At 37.3% G+C, this 27242-nt stretch overlaps 1 protein-coding gene across 4 annotated transcripts in view; it reads left to right on the top strand.

Annotated features, from left to right (window-relative positions):
• Window positions 1-27242, top strand: part of LOC106504949 (uncharacterized) — a 631734-nt gene that overhangs the window by 283065 nt on the left and 321427 nt on the right. The window contains exon 3 of one of the 4 annotated variants that reach the window (XR_014815756.1): window positions 7584-7715. The exons of the other annotated variants lie outside the window; for them this stretch is intronic. The gene's annotated coding sequence lies outside the window, so the exon portion shown is untranslated. Of the gene's footprint in view, window positions 1-7583; window positions 7716-27242 lie in introns of those variants that run through there. 4 annotated transcript variants of the gene reach the window in all.

Below are 27242 nucleotides of genomic sequence, written 5' to 3'. Positions count from 1 at the left end.
TACATTCCTACCAACAGTGCAGGAGGGTTCCCTTTTCTCCATACCCCCTCCAGCATTTGTTATTTGTGGACTTATTAATGATGTCCATTCTTACTGGTGTGAGGTAGTACCTCATTGTAGTTTTGATTTGTATTTCTCTAATAATCAGAGATGTTGAGCATTTTTCCAAGTGCTTGTTGCCCATCTGTATATGTTTTTTGGAGAAATGTCTATTCAAGTCTTTTGCCCATTTTTCCATTGGGTTGTTGGCTTTTTTGCTATTGAGTTGTGTAAGTTGTTTGTATGTTTTAGAGATTAAGCCCTTGTCAGCTGCATCATTTGAAACTATTTTCTCCCATTCTGTAAGTTGTCCTTTTTTTTTTTTTTTTTTTTTTTTTTTTTCCTATGATTTCCTTTGCTCTGCAAAAGCTTGTTTGATTAGGTCCCATTGGTTTATTTTTGCTTTTATTTCTGTTGCCTTTGTGAATAAACAGTATAAACTGAATAATATTCTTAAAATGTAAGAATAAAGGCCACAAAGCTGGTTTTTTTTTTGTCTTTTTTCCATTTCTTGGGCTGCTCTCATGGCATATGGAGGTTCACAGACTAGGGGTCCAATCAGAGCTGTAGCGCCAGCCTATGCCAGAGCCACAGCAACGTGGGATCCGAGCCATGTCTGTGACCTACACCACAGCTCATGGCAACACAGGATCCTTAACCCACTGAGCAAGGCCAGGGATTGAACCTGCAACGTCCTGGTTCCTAGTTGGATACCACTGAGCCATGCTGGGAACTCCCACAAAGCTGTTTTTAAATGTATACAAAATTCTTGGTATGTAAACTTTGGGGGTAGACAGTGTGATAAATGATATGTATTTTAATTGGACATATTATCCTGTATTTTAAAGTAGAAGATTCTCTGATGTGTATAACAGTCTCCCTTAGTCATCACAGTTTCTTGAGACTTCACAATAAATATGTATTTCTATATAATTGAATTTTTTTTTAAAGCATTGCCTTAGGGGAAGGAAGAAAGGGAAGAATAGAATATTCCTTTGACTCATTTCTGTATCCAGGTTTGTTAAAACATCCATCTTACTGCTTATTAAAAAAAAACAATCAAAAAGGCCTAGCCCTGAGAAAAGATCATTTCTGATTTTGACAAGGTTCCCAAACAAAGCTGATTTTAAATGGCATTGTGCAGGTTTTCACAAAGCAAAGTTAACAACTTTGTCCCACTCTGTGACACTGGCAAAACATGGTTTTTTTGATTTGGTTAATGAAATCTACAAATCAAGGAACATTTGAATAGAGACCTAGGAGGGCACTTCTACTCATGTTTTATGATACTTATTTAAAAGAACATAAAGGAACCTGAGAGATTTCATGTCAGGATGGAATTGAAATGCATTATTGCATATCAGAATATACAGGAGGTTTTTTCATAAATTGGATTCCAGCTAAGCTAATACTGTGCTATAAAAGGGCTTTTAGCTAATGGATGTGTATTACTAGCAAATATTATGGTGCTAAGTATTTTGCATTTATAAGTCTAGTGGGGCCTGATCCAGCTTTAAAAAATTGTGCGTAATTAAATATTAGTTCCTCCTTAGCTTTTTCTTCAAAGGAGATTGGTTATTATAACTACCAGTGCTTGATATCTTTTCTAGTCTTTTCCTAATAAAGTGTTTAGCAAAAGAAGAATAACTTGCTTTATACCAATAGATATGAAAGAAAGAAGAGCTTTACAAAGTCTTATTTTACTCTCTGGCTTTATTTATTTTGTATATTCAAAGTTGGCATAAAATCTTTCTGTCAAAAGTGGATGGTATTTGAATTGCTCCATTATCTACACCTAACTGCGGTGAGCAGTTTGGTTCTGGGCAGTTGTATAGTTGTACTGTAGTTCTTCATCCCAGGAAGGTGTTTGTTTGTTTGTTTGTTTTTCTGCTTGTTTCTGTTTTTGTTTAATTATTGGAAACAGCACAGAACTATCATGTTGCTTTTCAATGTTTCCACTAAATCCAGGGAACTAGTGGAATATTAAGCAATTTCTCCTTAAGTCAAAATGAGTTTCAGGGTCACTTTTATCTCTGAAAAATGGTGATATTATGAAAAGTTTCATTTTAGATATTCTCTCTATTTGGAAAAAAATGCTTCCATGTAAAGCATTTGCATTTCAATCACTTGGAGGGTTGGCTTGTGAGAACAACCTTTTGTTCATAGTTAATTTTAGTGGGTTCTTTCATTTGCTGTTCTCTAGACAGGCATCTCCTCTTGGCCAGCTTCTATCCCTCCTCTCATCTGGTCTTTCATTAGGCCTCATTGACCTGAATTGGCTCTGTTTGTCTTTTATTTCACATGTTCCTTGTGATGCCCTCTGTCAGTTGGTCTTGGTGGTGGGCGTTTATCTTGTTCCTGGCAGAATTTCTCCATGTGGAGTTGTGGTGTCCTGCTCCTATCTTCTGATAACAATGCTGGATTTCCTCCTGAATCTGTTCAGCTACCCTTCAGCCAACCTTCACATCAGTCCAACAAAACTTTTATTTAGGGTGACTGGGCCATGTTATAGCAGGACCTGCTTTTGAAAATTTTAGCTCTGAAGGTCAACTCTAGTGTTGAAATAAAATAAGATAAAGACTCAACTAAATTTCCATATTTTCTGATATCTTTGGCATGCGTAAAATTTGGTATTGAACCTAGTCTTAAGCCAAATAAAAATGAAGCTAGACAATAACTCTTCAGAAGATAATATTTCTTCTAAATATCAGATCAGATATCTGTTTTATTTTCCCCCAGTTTTATTGAGGTGCAATTGACAAATAGAAGCTCATGTATTAAGGACTTACCATGTGATTTCTTTTTTTTTTTTTTTTTTGGTCTTTTTAGGGCCACACCCATGGCATATGGAAGTTCAAAGACTAGAGGTCGATAATCAGAGCTGCAGCTTCTGGCCAACGTCACAGTCACAGCAAGGTGGGATCCAGGCCACGTCTGAGACCTGTACTGCAGCTCAAGGTAACTCCAGATCCTTAACCCACTGAGTGAAGTCAGGGATTGGACCCACGTCCTCATGGATACTAGTTGGGTTTGTTACCACTGAGCCATGATGGGAACTTGAGTGATGTTCTTTTTTTTTTTGTGCCATTTATTGGGCCGCTCCCACGGCATATGGAGGTTCCCAGGCTAGGGGTCTAATCGTAGCTGTAGCTGCCGGCCTACGCCAAAGCCACAGCAATGCAGGATCTGAGTCGCGTCTGCAACCTACACCACAGCTCACGGCAACGCCGAGTCGTTAACCCACTGAGCAAGGACAGGGATCAAACCCGCAACCTCATGGTTCCTAGTCGGATTCGTTAACCACTGCACCACGATGGGAACTCCAGAGTGAGGTTCTGATGTATGTCTGTATTGTGAAATGTTCACCACAAGCTAATTAACATATCCATCATCTTGAGTGTAATGGTAATGTTTTCTCGCCTTCCTTCCTCTTGCTTTTTTTTTGTGTGTGTGTGTGATGAAAACACTTAAGATCTACCCTCTTAGCTAATTTCAAGTGTACAATACAGTATTGTTAACTATGGTCCTCATCTCTAGAACTTAATCATCTTGGAAAACTGAAACTTGACTGACATTTGACTGACATTTCTCATTTCCCCTTCTTCTCATCCTTGGCAACAACCATTCAGCTCTGTTTTTGTGAATTTGACCTTTTAGATTCCAAATATAAGTGAGGTCATTTGTCTTTGTGTGTCTTGCTTATTTTACCTAACTTACTATACTCCAGGCTCATCCATGTAATCACAAATGTATGTATTTCCTTCTTTCTTGTGGCTGCATAATATTCCATTATATGCATGTATATCATATTTTTTATGCATTAATCTGTTGATAGAAAATGACATTGTTTCCATCTCTTGGCTTATGTAGTTAATGCTGTGGTGAACAAGGGAGTGCAGATATCTCTTTGAGATAGTGATTTCATTTCTTTTGGAACCCAGAAGTGGGATTGCTACATCATATAGTAATTCTATATTTAATAATTTGAGGAATCTCCATATTGTTTTCCATAATGGCTATGCCAATTTACAGTCCCACCAACAGTGTGCACAGTGGTTCCCTTTTTTCTATGTTATTCCCAACCTTTATTATCTTTTGTCTTTTTTGATAATAGCCATTTTAATAGGTGTGTGGTAATATTGCATTTTGGTTTTGGTTAACATTTCCCTGATGTGGTGATTAGTGATGTTGAGCATATTTTCATATACCTTTTGTATATCTTAGGAAAGTTGTCTATTCAGGTCTTTTTTCCATTTCAAAATCATTTTTTCTTTCTGTTGAATTATTTGAGTTCCTGATATATAACACTTACTGGGTATTACCCATTATTGGATACATGGTTTGCAAATATTTTCTCCCATTCTATAGGTTACATTTGGACTCTTTTGATTGTTTAATTTTACTGTGCAGAAGATTTTTAATTTGATGTAATCTCATGCCATTATTTTCTTTTCTTCTGTTGGTTATGTTTTTTGGTGTCATATCCAAAAAATTGTTGCCAAAACAAATGTCAAGAAAGTTGTTTTCTATATTTTCTTTGAGGAGTTTATCCACTTTAGACCTATATTTAGATCTTTAATTCATTTTAGTTGATTTTTGAGTAAGTATGACATAAAAGTCCAATTTCATTCTTCTGTGTGTATCCAGTTTTTCAAAAATCATTTACTGTTTTCCCCATTGTGCATTTTTGGCTCTCTTGTCAAAGTCTAGTTGATCTTAATGGCATACATTTTATTTCCTTTATTTATTTATGTCAGAAATAAGACAGACAAAAAATGTCTGTCTTTATGCCATTTCCATACTGTTTTGATTTCTGTAGCTTTGTTATATATTTAAAAAAGCAGAAAATGTAATACTCCAGGTTTTTCGCTCTTGCTTATGGTTGCTTTGGCTATAAGGAGTCTTTTGTGTTTTTTTCTTTTTTCTTTTTTTAAAATTAGGGCTCCCCCCTTTGCATATGCAAGTTCCCAGGCTAGAGGGCAAATCAGAGCTGCAGCCTTAGCCTATGCCACAGCCACAGCAATACTGGATCTGAACCACATCTGTGACCTACACTGCAGCTCACAGCAACACCAGATACTTAACCCACTGAGTGGGGCCAAGGATTGGGTTTGTTACTACTGAGCTATGATGGCAACTCCTCTTTTGTGTTCTCATTTGAATTTTAGGATTTTTTTTTTCCATTTCAAAAAAGGATTAAATTGAGATTTTTGATGGATATTTCATTGAATCTGTAGATCATTTAAAATGTATGGATGTTTTAACAGTGTTAATTCTTTCAATCGATAAACAAGGGGGTGCCTTTCTATTTATGTGTGTATTTTAATTTCCTTTATCAGTGTTTTATAATTTTTAGTGTGCAAGTCTGTCACCTCTTTGGTTGAGTCATTTCCCAAGTTTTTTGTTCTTTTTGTTGCTGTTGTTCTATTTAAAAATGTTTTTTAATTGTTTGTTGTTAATGCATACAAATACCACTGGTTTTTGAATCTTAATTTTATATCCTGCAAATTTACTGAATTAGACTGTTTGTTCTAACAGTTGTTGTTTTCATCCTTTTTTCTTGTCATTTTATATTTTAATTTTTTTTAAAATTTATTATAGTTTATTTACAGTGTTCTGGCAACTTCTGCCATATAGCTAAGTGACCCAGTTATACATTTACATACATTCTTTTTTTTCACATTATCCTCCATCATGTTCCATCACAAGTGATATAGTTCCTTGTGCTATATAGCAGTGTTATTGTGGTCTTAAGGGTTTAATACATACATAATTATGTCAGTTTATTTGGATGGCCTTTTCTTTTTCTTGTCTAAATGCTCTCACTGAGATTTCAAACACTATGTTGAATACAAGTGGTGAGGGTGGCCATCTTTCCTGGTATCAGATCATAGAGGAAAAGCTTTCAATTTTCCTCATTTATTATGAGATCAGCTGTGGAATTTTCACATGGCCTTTATCATGTTCCTTCTATACCTATTTTGTGGAGATTTTTTTTATCATTAACAGATAACAGATATCAAATGTTTTTCTATTGAGAAGCATCTTTTGAAACGACCATGAATCTTTTATTCTGTCACTGTGTTATATATATCACATTGATTTGTATATGTTGAACCTGCCTTTCACCCCAAGGATAAATCCTATTCAGTTAGGTGTATAATCCTTTTCAAGTGCTGTTGGTTAGATTTCTGTTTTAAACATTATTTTAAATTCTGCACTGAGGTCTCTTTATGTATGTATCTCTGTATCTATTCACTCACCATCTATCACAATTCAACATGATGCTGACTTCAATCTTATTCCAAAACATTCATTGAAACTCCAAAAAAGATGCTTTAAACCAACCTCTTCTATAAAGTGATTTAGTTTTACATGAATTTTAATACCAATCATATCACTCACGGCATAACTGACCTTGGGTAAGCCACTTGACCCTGTGTTCTTCATTTCCTCATCCGTAGAGTGGGGACAGTGATCCATATAAAGTTGTTTGTTTGTTTTGCCACATCTATCTTTGCTTTAGAAGATTTTTTTAAATTGTGGCATATTTTATAAAGGAATATGATGATTTGTTTTAATATTTAGTTGTTGGTTTACTTACATTTTCCAATTATCAAGACAATAATGTGTAATCTTAATTAACAATATTTTAAAATATAGACTTTTATAGAGGAATTGATACGGTGCTGTATACAGTATTCTCTTATAATTCTTAATCTTTTATTTATTTTTTGTTTTTGTATAATGATTTTTATTTTTTTCTGTTATAGCTTTACAGTGTTCTGTCAATTTTTTACTGTACAGCATGGTGACCCAGTTACACATACATATATACATTCTTTTTCTCACATTATCATGCTCCATCATAAGTGACCAGACATAGTTCCCAGTGCTACACAGCAGGATCTCATTGCTAATCCATTCCAAAGGCAATAGTCTGCATCTGTTAACCCCAAGCACCCCATCCATGCCACTCCCTCCCCCTCCTCCTTGGCAACCACAAGTCTGTTCTCCAAGTCCATGATTTTATAACCATACAGTATGCCTGCCTCTCTTTTCCTCTTCCTCTGATAGTTGAAGAAATTATCACAGGGTGGTGTTTTGTTACAAAACTAACAATGTTTATAATACTGTATTATGAATGTGACTGTTTACTGTATACCATAAAAATTCTATGACAGTTTATTCATTAGTGTATGGGCTAGGCTACCGTGAAGCAATTATATTGATTACACTAGGCTATCACAAAGCAATCATATGTCTACTTCTTTGTTATTAATGCATCATCATTATACCTGTAAATATATATAAATTTCTTTTTCGCATTATATTTTCATTTTCGATGTCTAGTGTTATTAACGAGTATAACCTCTGCAACATTTTTCATCATATGACAATATTGATGTAGGTACTGACAGATGATTTGTCTCATAAATAGACAACATAACTGATGGTATTGATTATTATAGCATGGACTGGACTGTAAGTGTATTTTCTCTATTTTCTTTCTTTCTTTTTTATATTCACCTTCCCCCCTCCAGTGGCATATGCAGTTCCTGTGCAAGGGATCAGATCTGAGCTGTACTTGCCACCTGTGCAGCAGGGGCAGCAACACTGGATTCTTTAACCCACTGTGCTGGGCCGGGGATTGAACCTGCCTGCATCCTGGTGCTGCAGAGATGCTGATGAGCCTGTTATGCTACAGGGGGAACTCCATCTTAGGATTTTCTTAATAACATTTCTTTTCTCCAGCTTACTTTACTGTAAAGACCTAGCATATAATACATATACAAAATGAGTGTTAACCAACTCTTTATTGGTAAGGCTTTTGATCAACAGGAGGCCATTAATAAATAATAAAGGTAAGTTTTTATGGAGTCAGAAGTTCTATTTAGATTTTCGACTGTGTACAGGGTTGCTGCTTCTAACCCCTACATTTTTAAGAGTTAATTGTGTATTCTACATATTATAGTAGTATTTTATGATTTCTTAATAGATCACTATCAGAATGAAAGAACTTTCTCCTTCTATGCCCTTGATAATATAATTCCAAAAGGAATTATGTGCTGTTAACTAGATTATTTACTGTTCTGTTTTTGAAAGGTCATAGACTTCTTGGCTTCTACGGAGCCCTTATGGACAGAGAATTTCAAAGGATGTTTGTTTTATTCCTGAAAGATAGTCCCTTTCCTATTAAGAATGCTACTTAAAAAGAAATTTTATGTCTGACATAAGATTTAAAGATTCTATTTTTGCTGTTCTGACTTTTTTCTTAGAAATATATTTCTGTTCTCTTTCTGTATTTCAAAGTTAATCATTTTCTCTGCTTTTCTAATACTGCAGAAATCTTGTTCATAATTTTCCACAAGGGAAGCATTAGTGTTTCATAAAAACTTAAAAGTTATCTGTATTTATTTGGAAAAATGCTGTAGTGGTTAATTTTATATGTCAATTTGGCTGGGCTATGGGGGCCCAGACATTTGGTCAAACGTTATTCTGGACGCATCTGTGAGGGTGTTTCTGTAGGAGACTGATATACATATTTTAAAAAATTTCTATTTCTTCCTTTCTACAACCACACCTGCAGCATATGGAAGTTTCCAGGCTAGAGGTCAAATCGGAGCTATAGCTGGTGCCTACACCACAGGCATAGAAACACTGGATCTGAACCTCATTTGTGAACTAAACTTCAGCTTGTGGGAACGCTGGATCCTTAACCCACTGAGTGGGGCCAGTATTGAATCCACATCCTCATGGACACTATGTGGGATTCTTAACATGGTGAGCTACAACAGGAACTGATATTTAAATTGTTAGATGGACTAAGGTAGGTTGACCTCCCTAAAGTGGGTGGATCCCATCCAATCAGTTGAAGACCTGAATTGAACAAAAAGGCTGACCTTTCTTTGATTAAGGGGGGAACTCCTTCTGCCTGACTGTTTGAGATGGGATTATGGGTATTTTTCTTGCTTTCAAAGTTGAACTGAAAAGTTGATTCTTCTTGGGTCTACAACATGCTGGCTTTTAGACTAGAACTTATACCGGGGGCTCTCCTGGGTCTCAGGCCTTTGGACTTGAACTGGAAGTGACTGACCTGAGTCTCCAGCTTAGTGGCTACAGATCTTGGGACTTCTCAGCTTTGATGTTATGTGAACCGATTCCTTATAATAAATACCTCTCTATATAGATATATTGGTTTTCTTACTCTGAAGAATCCTGGCTAATAGAGATGCCAAATGGATATAAGGCATTCACTCTTTCAAAATTTATTTATTTATTTTTCCAGTGGAGACCAGGGGAGGCAGGTGTCTGGAAATAGAGCCTGAACATAGATGTTATTTTATGTTTTACAGCACCGGTTCTCAGCAGATGTCTTGAGTGGTCACACTGAATAAGACTGTGTAATAGATGCTCACATTTTAAATTTAAATTTTGACTTACTCATTTTATAATGTAGAGATAACTCTCATTTATGATCTAAAGATTAACTATCCTTTTGATCTGTTCACTGTTTTTCATTATAAGTGACTGCTTCAGACAAATGACTAGAAACTTACTTTGATAAAAACCGTATTTTCTTTTTCCTAATCTATCAAACAGTTATGTTTCCTCTAAGAATCATAACAAACATGGAATTCAACATTGCTGTTAAAGTGCTTCATTTCTTATTGGATCAGATATTCATGAGGCTCTAATGTCTTCCTTAAATTTTTTTTGATCTTTTATGATCTGATATTATTCTCAATACCATCAAGGAAGGGCTTGCAGTATAACTTATTTATAGAGATATAAAGATATTCATTTAGTTAGTAGGCAGGCTGACAGATCAGAGATCTTAGGATCAGTCCAAAATATAAGCCTTTATGATACTGATGATAATGTTGTTCAGCCTTTCATCCAGTCAGAATTTTATTTTTCTTGAACTACTCTACACATTTCAAGTTCTATAAGTTCTTTCAGTCCAAAGTAATTAATTAGTTCACTAAGGAGATAAGTTAACCAATGATATCTCTAACACAGGTTTGAAAGGGATCATGGCACTTTCGAGAACTTTAATTTTGCTTTAGTTTTGTTTATGGTCCTGAGGAGTGATATATCCACTTGCTACTTGGTTTTAAAAAAGGTTGCAAGTATATAGAAGATATGTGTCCCAAGAATTTGAAACAAATAAGCAAATAAAGATATGTCTTTGGTTCTGCTCCTTTCCCCCCTCCCGGAATTGTATTTTTTAGAAAACTTTCAGCTCCAGTCATGAGCATTGAATTGTGCATTTGATCCTAAATTTTTACTTCAGCATGTAATTTTGTTTGAGTGTTTTCTCACGCTTTGTGATGCTTGTTGCTGAATCTATGATGAAGACTGTTTTTAGCTTTTAAAAATCATGGATTAGTTTGTTGTTCAGATGACATTTTAACCTGGAAAATTAGTTTTTTTTTTTTTTCAAATTCCCTAAACACCCTGGGTTCCAAATTAAAATTATTAGATAGTGGTACAATACCTTGATTTGATACAAAAGGATTTTTTTTTTCTTTTTATGGCCACACACTTGGCATATGGAAGTTTCCAGGCTAGGGGTCGAATCAGAGCTGTAGTTGCTAGCTTCCCCACAGCTACCACAACACCAGATCTGAGTTTCATCTGTGACCTGCACCACAGATTGTAGCAACGCCAGATCCTTAACCCACTGGGTGACACCAGGGATGAAACCCACATCCTCAGGGGCCCTGTGTCCTGTACTTAACCCACTGAGACACAGTAGGAACTCCCAAAGGAATGTTTTTAGTAAGGCCGTCTTTAGGGTGTATACGGCCTTACATGTTATGGACTGAATTGTATTCCCTAAAGTTCATATGTTGAAACCCTTATCACCCATGTGGCTGTGTTGGGTATTGCTGTGTTACTTTTAAAGTGGTAATTAAAGTTAAAAGACATCATAACGGTTTGGGGCCTTATTTCAGTATGACTAGTGTTCCTATATTAGAGGAAGAGACATGGGGGTACACTCACAGAAAAAAAAGGCCATCTGCAAGCCAAGAAAAGAGCTCACACCAGAAACCAACCCTGCTGTGAACTTGATCTTGAACGTCTAATCTCCAGAACTGTGAGAAAATAAACTTCTGTTTAGCCACCTGTCTGTCATATTTTGTTATGGCAGCCTTAACAGATGAATACATTAGGCAGATATTTTTTTATGAACTACCTTTTCAGGAGAAATGCAATGTTCCTGGCTAATTTCATATCTTACTGGGAGGAAAAGGTAAGAGATCTATTGGTATGCACAAGGATATGGCTCCATCAGTATTGAAACAATATAGATCTTGCTTCTGTAGTTTTTGGATGTCATTTATTTAATGCTGGTTACGCCATCACTCAGGACGTTGCGTCATCCATTGTGCCACCTGTGATTACTGGTCATCCCAGGACTCTTTCAAAAGTTGTTACGGTGCTTCCTTGAAAACAACTCCAAATGCAAGACTTACCCAGAGTGTGTGGGAACAGGAACATATGAAGTACATATAATTTGTTTTTACCAAATCTATATTTTCAAAAGCTTATGTCTTGCAACCATGTCTTTTCTTGAAGTCTTGAGGCTACAATCACTGCATTCCTAGCAAGTAATCTTTTTTGATGGTGATCTCAATCCTGTTTTTTATGCCCACACTGCTATCAGTGGGTGGATAGCTGAGATGCTGAAAAGAACAACCCCGATGTAAGGAACATTCATCCCTCATCAGGAAGGACTTAAGAGGGGGAGGAGATCATGATGTCACCAGAAGTGGAGGCAAGAGAGGACATTAATGGAAGGACCTTGATGGTGTTAGCAAGCAACCCTCTCAGAAAGCCTTCAGTGGAGGGGGATACTGCTGTCTGTGGGCAGACCAAGGAGGGGTGAGGTCTTGCCATGGCTGATGTGTGTAGGCACAGGGGAATAATGCCTGATACCACCCCACCCCCCTTGAGTACTATAGAATGAAGCAGCATTGTTGGAACACGAGGCTGTAGGAACATGTGCGGTTCAAGCATAAGTGTTGGTATGGACCATGGGTAGCCCACATCCACAAATACATCCACTGGGAGACCTGAGTGAGAAATTATGAACCATGTACCACAGCAGTCAGTGGTAGTGATCCTGGAAGACCTCCATGGGGACAGGGAACACCCCAAAGAGGTGAGTCCCAGGGGTTCTCTGTGCTTCTGGTTGACTCCATGCCGTAGAGGAGGCCAGGTTCCCAACAGACAGAAACAGAGCTGGATCCTCCACAGACCCAGCCCAGTCTTTGATCCTGAAAGAGAACTTAGAAATTTTAAGGAAGGCATCCAAAGCTCTAGAGCCCCTAAGGTGGGTCTAAGGCATACTAGTCTTAGCACCGTGCAAAAGATGGTCTGTTTTTGTCAGTTGGTCAACCATGTCTCCTCTCTTTCTACTTCTGCTCTTTTTTCTCTTCATGGGCATTTTATCACCACCACCAACCACTCCTCAAGTTAGGTAGGTTTTGGGGCAGGTTTTGGTTTATGGTCTGTATAATATTACAACTGCCCCCACCCACCAAAAAAAACAAGCAATTAATGTTTGACTTGGTAATAGGATTTTCTTCTATCATAAATAATGCCATGTCATCTTTGTTCTGAGTACTCACATGTGTACTGTAATATTGTATTAAAAACACAATTTTAGATAAGCAACAAGGATTGACAGTATAGCCGAGAGAACTATATTCAATAACCTATGATGGAAAATAATCTGCCAAAAATATATAACCAAATGATGTACCTCTGAAATTAACACAGTATTGTGAGTCAACTGTATTTCAATTAAAAAATGCAATTGTACTAGTTTTCTATTGGTATTGTAACAAATGACCAGACATTTGGTGGCTTAAACAATACAGATTTATTGTCTTATAGTTTCTTAGGTCAGAAGTCTGACAGAGGTGTCACTGGGCTAAAATGAAGGTGGTGAGGCTATGCTCCTTTGGGAGGACCTGGGGTACCAATTCCTTGCCTTTTCAGGCTTCTAGAGGCTGCCCAACTTTCTTGGGTAGTGTCCCTTTCTCTGTTTTCTAAGAGCAATATTGCAGCTCACCAACTTTCTCTGATTGCAGCCTGGAAAGGTTCTTTGCTTTTAAAGATCCATCTCAGGAGACTGGGATCTTTTGAATACTCTAGGATCCTCTCACCATCTCGAGGTCCTTAACCCTAATCACATGGGCAAAATTCCTTTTGCCATACATAGTAATGTAGTCACAGGTTCCAGAGGATTATGATATGGATATCTTGGGCATCTACTCTTCTTCCTATCAAAGCAATGGGAACAACAAAGTAAGGTGACAAGAATCTTTACGCCATTTAGAATGCTGCCCCTCTAATGACTCACAGATCATGCCCCTGTTCATTCCACAAGTAAAGAAATGAAAAAAGGTGTTTTTGCTCTGCATTTACATTTTTTTGACAATAAGATGTGAATATATTAGAAATGGATTATTCAGTTTCATTTTTAGTGCCCTGTAATACAATTTAAATGATTTAATATCAATAGTCATCACTGGTAATTTTCTTTTTCGTCTATGAACTAGAAGATGCCAGGATTGGCATTTATTTAATATTTAGCCATGTACGCAGAAAGATTAGAGTCCTAAATTTATCACAGCCCCCAAAGCAAAAGGAAAATTTCAGCCTCTGGCAAGGAATTGTTTAAGTTCATCACCTTAAATTTGAATTTGGGGTCACAAGGAAGAGAGTAATGATGCTTCAAGTAATGAATCATCCAGGGGCTAGTTAATTGGAAACGTAGCCCAAAGAATGTGGGAGTTCTTAGCTAAGAAATGAAAAATGTCTTTCAGTGTCTTGAAACCACGTAGAGAAAATGCCCCGATGTCATGAATGTGCTATGCTGTGATATAATTAATAAAGTGCCCTCAGCACGAGACTAGAAGTCAAGAATTTTTTGTGTTGACTTTGTCACCAACTTATATAAAGACCTTCATCTGAGTCTCGGTTTCCTCTTATGTGTAAATGAGAAACTTGAGATAGACTGTCTCCAAGGTCTCATTCAATTTTTATATTTTATAATGCCCTATTTAAAAAAATAGTCTTTAGAATACAGTTCAATTACAATTTAAAAAAATTAGTCCCAAATCACATTCATTCCCCTTCACACCTAATGGAATAAGTGTTCAGTATTCCCACTTGTGCGTTACCACATCAGCATGCACAGATGTCTGGAATAATAGTTATATTGCATAGCAATCCTGTTTATGGGTATCACTCTCTCCTAATTGGTTTTCTGTTTTTTAAGGGCAGATACTCATTATTCATTTTCCCCTGGAGTTCAGAAGAGGGCTCATAATGTGGTAGGTTCTCAATAGATGCATAGATGCCTTCTGAATAAATTCATTTAATAAATGTACTATTTCTCAAAGTATATTCCATGTACATAGTAGTCCATTGAGATACTCTGCAAAAGGAGTTCCATAATACCAAGTTTGTTGAATACTACTTCTTTTCTCTGTATGAATATTTACAATTGGCTATTTCAAAAGTTCTGCAGAAATTTTTTGTATAAGCTGGAATTTTGTACACATCAGACTATGACATCATTTGAAGTGAAAACAATGATCCATGCAAGATGTTTTGCAAAGCAGTGCATTTATGAATTAAGTGTAAGACTCTGATAAATGGAACCTTTGGTAATTTTGACAGAATTCCATATTCTTAAATTTATTATACTAGTTGTGATGTGCCTACCTCATATCAAAATATTCTCTCTGGGCATTATTCCTCTAGTTTCGCTGGCCTTCTCAAACCAGCAAATAATTTCTTCTCAGGGCCTTTGCACAACCCTTCCCAATCTTTTGAGATGGTTCTCTGCTAAACACATCATATGTCTAATAACTACTGATTTTTCACTTCTCTACTGAAATTTCACTTCCTGAAAAAGTAATTATTCTCCCTTATAGAACCATATTAGTTTCCTTCATAAAATTCATCACAGTTGGTGCTTTCCTTTAATGTTTGTCTTCCTCATTAACTTTCTGACAGTATTTGTTGTATATATTTTGTTCACCATTTTTACCTAGCTCCTAGTCCATAACATGAGCTTAGTAAATACTTTTTGGAGTTCCTGATGTGGCGCAGTGGGTTAATGATGCAGCCTTATCTCTGTGGCATCATGGATTCAATCCCCAGCCCTGCACAGTGGGTTAAGGATCTGGGGTTGCCGTAGCTGGAGTGTACGTTGCAGCTTGGATTTGATCCCCAGCCTGGGAACCTCCATAAGCAGTGGGTGCGGTTGAAAAAGAAAAAAAATTTTTTTCTCAGAAAACTTTTTGAATGAGGATGTGTGTATGTGTGTATATATATATATATATATATATATATATATATATATATATATTTAATGTTAAATGTTGCTCTCCCTTTTGGATGATAATGTGCAGGAGGCTAGGAATCGTGTGTATTTGTATATTGCTCTATTGCCAAAAATATGAGTGCAGTAAGTAGTGTTCAATAAATATGTGTTGAGTAAACTAGTTATTATTCCAGCAGTTTGAATAAGCTATTGAGTGATGATCTTCCCCCCTCCCCGTTTTACTGAGGTATAATTGATAAATAAAATCGTGAGACATTTAATGTACACTAACATGATTTATGTATACATGGTGAGAGGATCCTTCCCCCCCAACATCAAATTAGTTAACACATTCATAACCTTGCCTTTTTATTTTTGGTGAGGACACTTAAGTTCTCATCTCAGCAAATTTCAATTATACAATAGAATGTGGTCCATTATAGTTGCCACGTTATATGTTAGATCCTCAGAGCTTTTTCATCTTATAATAAAGTTTGTACTGACTTCTCTCCCTGTTTCCTCCATCCTCTAGCCCCTGCCAACATCTTTTCCACTCTGTTTTGATGATTTCAACCTTTTCTCTTTTTAAAAGATTCCTTATATTAGTGACGCCATGGCTATTTTTTTTCCTTTGTCTGGCTTATGTCACTCAGTATGATGCCTTCCAGGTTCATCCACGCTGTTGCAACTGACAGAATGTCTTTTTTTATTAGGTCTGAAAAATATTCCATTATGTATATGTATATGTGTATATCACATTTCCTTTAGCCATTCATCCATTTATGGACACTTTGTTGTTTCCACACCCTGGCTATTATTTTTTTAAATCAATTTTATTGGAGTATACTTGATGTACAATATTGTGTTTGTTTCAGGTGTACAGCAAAGTGAATCAGTTATACACATATATCCATCTTTTTCAGATTCTTTTCCCATATAAGTTATTGTAAAACATTGAGTAGATTTTCCTGTGCTATGCAATAGGCCCTTGTTACTTATCTATTTTATATATAATAGTGTGTATATGTTAATCCCAACCTCCTAATTTATCACTCAATACCTTGGCTCTTGTGAACAATACTGGAATGAATGTGGGAGTACAGATATTTCTTTAAAGTAATGGTTTCATTTTCTTTGGATAAATACCCAGAAGTGGAATTGCTGGATCATACGCTAGTTCTATATTTAATATTTTGAAGAACCTCCATAATGTCTTCTGCAGTGGCCATACCAGTTTACCTTCCCACCTACAGTGTAGGAGGTTTTCTCCATATTTTCACCAGCATTTATCTCTAATGATGAACTTCAAATGGTGAATTTTTGTATTTTTTTTTATTCTTTAAAATATTTATTTGACATGCTGATAGAATACTAGAAAATAGGATTTTCATGGGAGCATGAGAGAAGAAAGATGAAGCAAAACAAATTGTTTAACTTAGTAGAATGTAATTTATCACAATTTAAATAGAAATCCAAATTTTAGAAGACTCTTTTGCTGTATAGCACAGGGAACTATATCTAGTCACTTGTGATGGAACATGATGGAGGATAATGTGAGAAAAAGAATGTATATAGATATGTGTGACTGGGTCACTTTGCTATAGAGTAGAAAATCGACAGAACACTGTAAACCAACTATAATGGAAAAAATAAAAATCATTAAAAAAATTAGAGACCTGAAAAAGAAACTCTTTTTATGCTATTTCTATAGTAAGAAATTCCTGGATGAAGTTGAATCTGAAGTTGAATTCAGACCTGTGAGAGTTTTACTACTTTATCAAACATTTGTTGAGATTACAAGAAATTTTACAGTATGTTCAGATAGATTGTGTATCAGGGTGGGTATCTGAACTACAAAGAATCAGTTTGTTTTTCATTATTAAGTGATAATAATATAAACACCTAAGTGTCAAGAGACCCTGTAGCAATTTTCTCCAATATAAGCCTCAGGAATTTCACTGTTTTTGAGGCAGGTGGGGATGAACAGTGCTCCTTTGAGGAAGAGGAAAACTTGGGCCCAGTAGAATTGTGACTTAGTTCTTATCAGCAGTGCTTATGGATACAATTGGAAATAGCCCTGTCTCTGCTGATCTGTCCTTTTTCTGCTGTACTGATGAGTTTTTCTCCCTCTTCAACACCCCCCACCCCCACCCCCAAGTCTTTCTTAGCAGCTTGGTACTTCAGAAAATATTTTAGCCTAATATTTCAGTCAGGGTAGAAAGTTCAGGCGCTCCTTTGTCAAAATTTATTTTTGGGGGAAAATAAATGGAATGAATGTGTTAAATTTCTCTAGGAAAGTCCTCTTGTGGCAGCTGAGAGTTGGCAGGGGGCGCACCATGCCCTGTGCTTTAAAGAAGTCATTGCAAACGTGTGCTTCCATAATCATATGTTAAGAAGTTTCTGATACCCAAGATGAGTAAACTAAAAGAAAATATAAAAAATATGAAACAGAGAGATTAAAGCCTGTCTATTTCCCATTTCTGGGAACTTAATTTATATATGTACATATATAAATTTTATATGTATAAATTATATATAATTATATATATCATACATAGTACATATTTATATATCCTGTATATATATAATATGCAGACTTTATATTATATATAAATATGATTTCTGGTGGATTTTAGATGTCTGGCTGTCCTGAAAGCTCTGACTGTTCTGTGAAAGAACATATGACCTTTTCTCTAGGGGTTTCTTTTGTCTGAAGCATGAGGTACAGAGTGCTTATCACTATTTTGCTGTAAATTACACCTTATCTGTGTTGTTTTCATTTAACCAGTTTTGCTTTAGAATGTAATTGATGCTTGTGATCATAACTGATGCTCCACTCTTGGTTGTTAGATGCCGACTCAAGGTTTTCATTACTTGAAAACACCTTTTGTTTATGCAGTAAACATTTCTTGAGCTCTGGCTCTGTGACAGGTACTCACTGTTCTAAGAGCTGGAGCACTGCCCTGAACAAACAGGAAAGCCCTGTCCTTGTGGAGCCAAAGAAAGAAAGTCTATTGTATGTTGGAGAGTGATTATTGTTGAGAGTATAAATCAGAGAAGGGAGCTGTAACATGTCAAGGGTGGCCAGTGAGTGCTGGGGGAGGGTCATCGAGAAAGAGGATTTTATGTAGAGACCTAAAGTGAGTGATGGAGTTAGCTATTTCAGGGAGAGCAGCCTCGGAAGATGGAAGAGCCAGTGGACTGGGCGGGAGGTGGGGGCTTGACAGTTGGCTTAAAGGAACAGGGCAGCGGCCAAGGTGCCTGGGACTGTGTGAGTGAGGAAGCACAGTAAGAGATGAAATTAGAGGGAATGTGGGCCTCACATGGGCCTTGGGGTTATAAGAGGTCTATATATTAGAATCGCCCCCAGGGGGAGCTCACGACACATCCTGGACCAATTAAATTAGAATCTGTGGGGGAGGAACGCAGATATTAGCGGTTTTGAAGCTGCTGGATGTGCAGCCAAGACTGAGAAACATCACCGTTAGGGGTAAAGTGATACTAGCTGAATGACATGATGGGATGTTTATTATAAAATATTCACATTGGCTACTAGTTTAAGAGTATTCTGAATGGAAAAGGAAAGAACAGTAATTATTAGTTGTGAGGTTATTGTAAATTCCAGCCAAGAAATGGTAGCTGTGTAGGGGTGGCAAGAAGTGGTGGAACTTTGGGTCTATTTTGAGCTCAGTGCTGCATATTTTGCATCTCCTAAAAGTTCTGTGTGCTAGTCTGCAATAAGCAGCTTATATGATTCAATATGTGAAATAGTCAGGCAATGACTCCTTGGTATCCAGGAGATCTATGATGATTCACAATAAGGGGAAACCAGCATTGGAGGTTCTGGCAATGGTCTCATTCTTGATCTGGATAATGATCACAGGTATATTGGCTTGTGAGAATCCATCAGATCATACATTCATGATTTCAGCACTTTTCTACATGTATTTTATACTTCTACACTAGACAAGGTGGAGGAGCCTATCCTAGAATCAAGGAGACTACAGAAGCTTAAAAATGCCTTGGTGATGCCTCTGTCTTGTTCAGTAGCTGCAGGATGTGCAGGTGATTATGAACATTTGGACATCTTTGCTTTCCAGCCCACTGATGAGCTACACCTTTCTGTGTGCCAGCTTTGTACAAAGACCTTTGCCCCAATAACAAACTTGTAAGATGTCTGTTCTGTTGTGATGTTACTCAGATAAAGGGCTTTCCCTCCTTGTTAGTGTTAGCCTGGTGGGATTGAGACTCTTGTGGAAGTGAGGTGAGACTTTGAAGGGGAACGGGGGCATGTATAAGGTCACCGAGAGAGCAGAGAAATCAGTTAATTTGAGGATCTTGCTTTCTTTACTACTGACTTTGCCACATGACCTTGCACTTTACTAGTACTGCAGTCTTAAAAAGTGACTCTGTACTTTGAGGGAGTTCAGCAAAAGTTAATGTTTAAAAAACAGCAAGGATGCCAAAGTTTCAACTAGTGTGATTGGAACACATTCTGGAATATGTGCTTTTTTTGAATAGATTTTTGCATTTATAAACAAAAATAAATAGAGTGAAAAATTTCCTCTCTTATAGAAAGAAATTGACATGCCAGACATAATTCACTGGGACATTCATTTTCTGGAGAATACAATTCATTGAAAGAGAGCACTTGCAAGGAGCCAAGTCATAGCAAATATATTGGCACTGTTTCATGGCTTTATACCTAGAAAGGGTAAGCTTGGCGGGGCCTCCAGCAGTTGCTTGGCACTGTGAGTAGAGCACTTGAAGGGGCAAGTTGGATGTTAGTGCCTTGTGTGATATCAAGGAGAGTGTCATTTGGAAAACCACATTCAATTTGCTTGTGTTCTCTGTTAAGTAATTTAAGAGTTGGTTTTGAAGGTAGAATTTTTCAGGGCTGGAAATGGATGCCTATATAAGCCTAATTACCTTCCAGCACAATATCTGATAATCATTACATGTCAGCTAATCAGCTTGAAAAGAAGCTCAAAGAGGATTTTTTTTTTTTTGCTGTTTGTTTGTTTGTTTTTGTTTTTGTTTTTGTTTTTTGTTTTGAACCCTTCAATTAAAAGCTTACGAAGAAGCAGAGAGGAAATCTTTTCTATATTGAAAGAGAAGCAGATACCAATCATTGGTTTTTGCTGGGCTGACAGTGCACCTAACTTCTGCTGCGAGTACATTCTATTGGAGTAGGATGATATGAAGAAGGATGTTTTGCCACACACATGCAGGCAAATATTACACCACAGGGCTTGTATTAATTGCAGTCCAGACCATATGTTCTGCTTAATCAAATGCATTACCTTGTGAAAATTGCTTTCCCTGGTAAACCTAGTGTGTCCATCTTCCATTTATTTCCCTTTTAGGATTTAGTCTAGGCACTCAAGCCAGTCAGGACCACTAACATTTAATACATTGAAAACATGATTATTTTCTAGTCCTTTCCAGACTTGAAATATATAATAAAGAAAACATTAAAGGTTTCGAACTTGGTTCATATTTTTGCTTGATTGAGTGGGCTTTGGTGGCTTTAAGAGTGTGAACAATGTCTATAAGTTCAAAGTGAAAACTAATTTTCTGTCTGTTTTTTTTAACCCTGTATCTACTGAGTAAATTGTAGACATTCTAAACAAAATTGAGAATAGAAGCAGGGATTTTTCCCTTCGGTTTTCACATGGGGTGCCAAATGTGGTCTGCGTTTTTGGAGCTTCCATGGGAACTGAGAAGTGAAACAAGATATCTGTATTGGGTTCTGGATTATCTGAAAGTATTTTTCTGATTTGATGAAACCTAATGGTGTTAATGATGCTGTTGCCAGCGATAAAGGGGTTACTGGTAATCCATGATGTGCTAGGACAAAATGCTGATGCTTGTTGGGAAAAGCAGTTGGGTACATGAGTCTTTTGACCCACACTCAACCTCTTCAAGATGGGCCTTGTGCTGGGGACAACTTCTAACCGGGGTAAGAGCTCACAGCCTGGGCCAGGCTTGTCACTCTGCATGGGAATATCTTTTTCAGTTGTAAGCCCAGTGCATGCTCCTCCCTCTGCTCTGCTTAAGTGTGAGCATCATAGAGAACCTGGCCAACCCCGATGCCATATCTGTCCTCTGAGAAGAAGGGATGGAACCCATCTACTGAGGCACAGGAAGGGTACGGGTGAGCCAAGTGCCTTGCATTGGTTGCCAGGAGAGACCCTTTGTCTGTGCATGACTGCTGCCCAGTATTGGAGCTGATCTTGCTCTGTCTCATCTCTATGTGAATAAAGCACTGTTATATCTAGTGCTCAACTGTGTTGTATTCTCTCTAGTCACTCTGTTACAAATACGTTGGGCAGAAGCTTTTGGAATCCTCTCCTGGGACTGGCGACTGGAAATTGGTGTTCTCTTAGACACTGGGCTGTTTTGAGGTTTAGGGGACAACTTGAAGAAAGAACATGTAGTCTCAAGTCTCAAGGTTGGAGAATGGACTAAAATGCCTCTATAACTGCCCTAAAATAAAGTTTGGTTTTCTGTAAACATAGGGCTTAGATTTCTGAAAACCAAACCTAACGTCTGTTCCTGAAAGCACCTGAATTTCAGTGCAAATTGAATTCGCAGTCTTGTAGAATTTCTTATGTTGATTATATTGGTTTGGAAGAAATGAAAACAAAAAAATTGAAATGGGGGCCTATGGACGGATCCTAATAAAGCTAAGGACATTGGGTTCTTAAATTCTGCTGAGCCTCCTTTGCTAGAAGAAGAGGCTCTTTATCTCTTGTCTTTGGAGGTGAGTTTCTACTTGTCTGAAGAACATGAAGCCTCTGCCAAGGTAAAAGGCTTGCAGAGGCTTCTCAGGACCTACTTCCATCCAATATCTTCTAGATCTATAATCAGACAAAAAATCTTGGGGCCAGCTTAGGGGGTTAGGTATAAAATATGACACATGAAATAGTGCCATATACATCAAGGTAATTGCAATTTTTACAAATTTATATTGACAGCATCCTGGAGAACATGTATGAGAATGAATTCTAAGGTAGTTGGAACAGTGTGAGAGAAATATATTCATGTATTGGGCTGAATTTGTTGATACAGATTGAACTAAGAAAAGAGTCTGGATTTAATGTTTTAGCTTAAGTAGCAAGGATGACTCTAAGAGTTTGCTTGGTTGGTTTACTGAAACACGGGTCCAAAGATGATCTACACTAATTGAAATTGAAATTTCAGGAGTTCCTTGATGTTCTGTAGAGGCAGGTTTAGAAAGATTGTGATGCCAAAGTGGATCTGTCATGTAAGACTTAGGTACCCTACCCTGAACTATGTCCCACGGGAGAGTCTAGAGTACACTCCCTTCATCTAAGCTCTAAGAAATAAATTTGTAAAAGAGCTCATTATCCCCTGAGAGCTCTAGAGGGGCTGTTCTCTGTAGGTCAGGACCCACAGGAGGAATATACTCCTCAAATTGGACCCTCTAATTCAAAGGGATGCTGGGATTCTTGGGAGGCAGGGACGAAAAGCAGCACTTAATTGCCAGAGGCGAGGTGGGTGTGGTTATCATATTGGACAGCAGAACAAAAGCAGTAATCAGAATTTGATCTGCAGAAAGATCTTTGATGATCATGGTGTTTATAAAACTAAATATTTTTACAGCCTCTTATAGTCTCACTTGAATTAAGTAGAAAACTTTAGGTCTAGAAACAAAAAATCTGCCTTAAATAACAGCAATAGAATCATGGCCTTTCACTCAATTCCCAAACATGAGCTAATTTCCAGCCCTAAAGTCCTTTGACTGAAGGAAATGCCAGGTGTCTTGAGGAAGGATGTGGACAATGTGGTGGCTTTGAGATAGTCAACATTTTATACCAGAAATCTTCACAACATTCCTCAAAGGGACCTATTGCTATTTACCAAGGTGGTAAAGTTAAGAAGTGGAAATAACCAGCATTTTGGGGAATTACTGGATACTAGTCTCATGACTGACATTTATTCCTAGAAACCCCAAATGCCATTGTGGTCCACTAGTCAGAAAAGGAGCTTATGGGTGCAAGGTAATCAATGAAGTTTTGATTTGGCTATTAGTGGGACAATGGGTCCTTGAATCCATCCTGTGGTTATTTCTCCAGTTTGGGAATGCATGGTTGAAGCAGGCATACTCAGCACTGGCAGAGTTCCCACATTAGTGCCGCTGGGCTTGTTTATCTCAATTATCAAGAGAACAAAGGTGTTGCTACTATGCTGTTGGGGGATTGGGAGACATCAGGAATAAAGACATCCTTGGGGTGCTTCTTAGTACTTCTATCAGCTGCAATAAAAGCTAATCGAAAAACTATAATAATGCAACACAGGTGGCCCAAATGCTTCAAAAATGAATGTTTGGGTCATCTCACCAGATGAGGAAAATTGAGCAAAAAAAAAAAATTGCTTCAGAAGCAAAGGGAATATATAATGGGTAGTGAAAGAAGGAAGGCAGAATACCAGCTATAACTATGTGACAAGTTAAGAATGAGAACTGTAATAACTAATGATAATTTCTTACTTAGCTTGGTATGAATTTATTTGCATATTACTCTGTCAATTGTGATATATATTAATCTATTATTTTCCATTGCTTCCTCTTCCATTCCTTTACTCTCTAACATCAGATGTATTCATAAGTGGTTAACCTATACCGCAGAACACTAAGTAGGGAGTATGATGCTGGCCTCTTAGCTCATCTTGTTAGAACAGGGCATCATCTGTGCTTGCACCTTCTCCAGATCTCCTCTTTTAGCTTCTCAGAGTCCCAGGGCAGGTGCGTGTGTAACCCCATGATGAAGGCACCAGCTTTATCTGTAGGTCACCAGTGTGATCAAGGTCAGAAAGCATTGAAAGACAAACACACATTCCACTGGCTTCATGGGTTTAACTTCAGATTGGCAGGTTTCAGTCTCTCTTGTTCTACTCCTTTTTATATCCAGCTTTTCTTCCTCACTGTGGGCCCTGTTGACCTACAGTGACTTTGGGTTCAACAAATGCAGTCAGCAGTCATCCCATTGATGACTTCATCAGGTCCCCTTCCTATTCAGTGGGGCTGGTCCCAACCCTTGTCTTCTGGATTTATACTTCCCTATCTTCTCCCACAGTTGGATAAAGCCATATCTGTAATAAATCCCTTATCTAATAGCACTCAGATTCCTGGAACCCTAACACAGAGGTCATTCTGATCATTAATATTAACATATACCATGTTGCCAATGTTGCTACAGTATAACTATTTCTAGCTCTGAAAGTTGAACTATAAAAATATGGGTCTTTTGAGTACTATATTAGCATTTTTTTATTTTTGGGGCTACACTTGTGGCATATGGGAGTTCCCAGACTAGGGGCTGAGTCGGAGCTGCAGCCACAGCAATGCCAGATCTAGGTGTGAGCTGCATCTGTGACCTATGCCACAGCTTGTGCAATGGTGTTTTTTTGTTTTGTTTTGTTTTTATTTTTTTTGTCTTTTTGCTGTCTCTTGGGCTGCTCCTGCGGCACATGGAGGTTCCCAGGCTAGGGGTCTAATCGGAGCTATAGCCACCAGCCTACGCCAGAGCCACAGCAATGCGGGATCTGAGCCGTGTCTGCATCCTACACCACATTTCACAGCAACGCCGGATCATTAACCCACTGAGCAAGGGCAGGGACCGAACCCGCAACCTCATGATTCCTAGTCGGATTCGTTAACCACTGCGCCACGATGGGAACTCCACTTTTTTTTTTTTTCCAATGGTGGGTTTTTAACCCACTGAGTGAGGCCAGGGATCAAATGCATATCCTCATGGATACTAGTCAGGTTCTTAACCTGCTGAGCCACAATGGGAACTCCATGAATGGTTTAATTAAAGAAAATATTGTTGACTTTAAGAAAATGCTCAACATTTATAACTGTGAGGCTCAAATTGGGCATTTACATATTCTTCATCCTTTGCCTGCTAAACCAAACAGACCAGCCCGAACAAAATTCAAAATAGAATTGGGATTTTTTTTCCCTCAATTCTTAACTTCCTGGAGCCAACTGTGGATTGTGATTTTTCTCTTTTAGTTATACTGTTGACTTTTGGGTGAACCTTTAACTCCTATGCATGTATTTTTTGAGGTTGACATTTTTTTGAGGTTGAAGGATCCTGGGGAGAAAGAGTCAGCTTTGCTGTGGTGGCTTTTTGTGCCTGAATTGTTAGAACCTATTTAAATGGTAGCAGTTCCCCTGAGTATTTGCATTTCATCATGCCTGGAGCATAGTACTTTTGCTAAGTCATGGAACACACATTAGACAAAGAAATGAAGAGAAGTTCTTTCTGTTTTTATTCACTGTAGATTTAATATGTTATATTATATGCTTTTAAATTTAACAGAGAATAATGCTCTCTTTCGCTGTAGGAAGAAATCTAATAAATAAATTTATTTGGATTTCTCCTGTGACACAGCAGGTTAAGGATCTGACACTGTTACTGTAGCTGCCTAGGTCACTGCTATGGTGTGGGTCCAATCCCCTGCCCAGGAACTTCTGCATGCTGAGGGCTCTGCAAAAAAAAAAAAAAAAAAAAAAAAAAATAATAATAATAATAAAAAAAAATAAATAAAATAAAATAAAGTAAACTTATTTGGGTTCTGGAGCGAGAATCTCAGGTAGTTACATCACAACAGAATCCACTCTTTTGACTCAAAACCAGTATATCTACGTAATGCTGTGATAAAAGAATTGGGCTCCATGGAAGTTGCTAAATAAATATCATAATGCCAGCTGATCAAAGTTATATCAAATAAGCTTATTGTAATGACATATTTGCATAAATACTCATATCTTCTCTGAATATCAATGTGAATCATCACTGTTCATATGAAATTTTAAAAATTCGCATTATATTGCATGGAACTGTATGTAACATTACATCTTGGACTACAGAAAAAAGATAAAAGGTTTATTTTCCAAAGGGAAAAAATTGAGACAATTTTTAAGAGGTCAAGGAATGTATTATTTTTGCCACACTTACAGAAAAGAAAAATGTCTCCTTTTCACATTTGGAATGGAAGTCATTCAAGAGTCAGAAGTAAAGAGGAAAAGCATTTCTTGAGCTTTGGTCTGATTGGATGCAACTATCATTTGGTATAGCATTCAACCATTCAATCAATAAAAGGAAAAAAAACCCATAATAATAGTTGTCTGTAATGTTTATTATATTGGTCAAGGACTTCAAAATAATATCTTTGATAGGTCAGGTCATAAATTCTCTAAATTTGCCAGTCCACTTGAAAGGAAAATGCAGGCTTTCAGACAGCTGCCAAACCATTCAAGAATTTTTATCACTGACTAATCTTACCTTGTGATTTAGGAGATGCTAGGGATTACATGAGGCTTAAGTCAGGCCAGCTTCCATTACTTTATCTTCTGTATCCTCTTTTCAGTATTTTGCTTCCATCCAGAAGTTACATAAATATTCTCAGGGTATAATCAGTCAGGCAGCCCATCTTGTCCTTTGAGCTGGCTGTGAGGTCGTTCTGGGGAAAATGAAAGCTTTAGGGGATAAGGCTATGCATTGCAGGAAGCATTAAAAAATGGTATCTCCTCATGTGCTAAAATATATTTTACTAAAATGATAAAAGTCATTTCCCAAATTGCAGATGTTGAACTTTGTCCTATCTGGGTGGACAGAAATTGTGAAAACGTGGTTGCATTTCTGGGCAGATTCTTGCTTCCTGTTCATCTTTTCAAGCTCCACAGTGATGAGAGGGAAATGAAAATCTTGTTCCATTTTCCTCCCATTTCAGTATTAACAGTATATAAATCAGTTTCCTTGAGCTGTGTTTATAGTTGAATCAGCATTTTTTTTCGTTTATGAGAGGCCAACTTATT

The sequence above is a fragment of the Sus scrofa genome, chromosome 9, assembly GCF_054392235.1.
Source record: "Sus scrofa isolate SSC_HxYL_T2T_F1_AM1 chromosome 9, Sscrofa_HxYL_maternal_Yorkshire_Landrace_v2.0, whole genome shotgun sequence".
In the NCBI taxonomy this organism is placed as follows: Eukaryota; Metazoa; Chordata; class Mammalia; order Artiodactyla; family Suidae; genus Sus; species Sus scrofa.
This window is presented reverse-complemented; position numbering and strand designations above follow the sequence as displayed.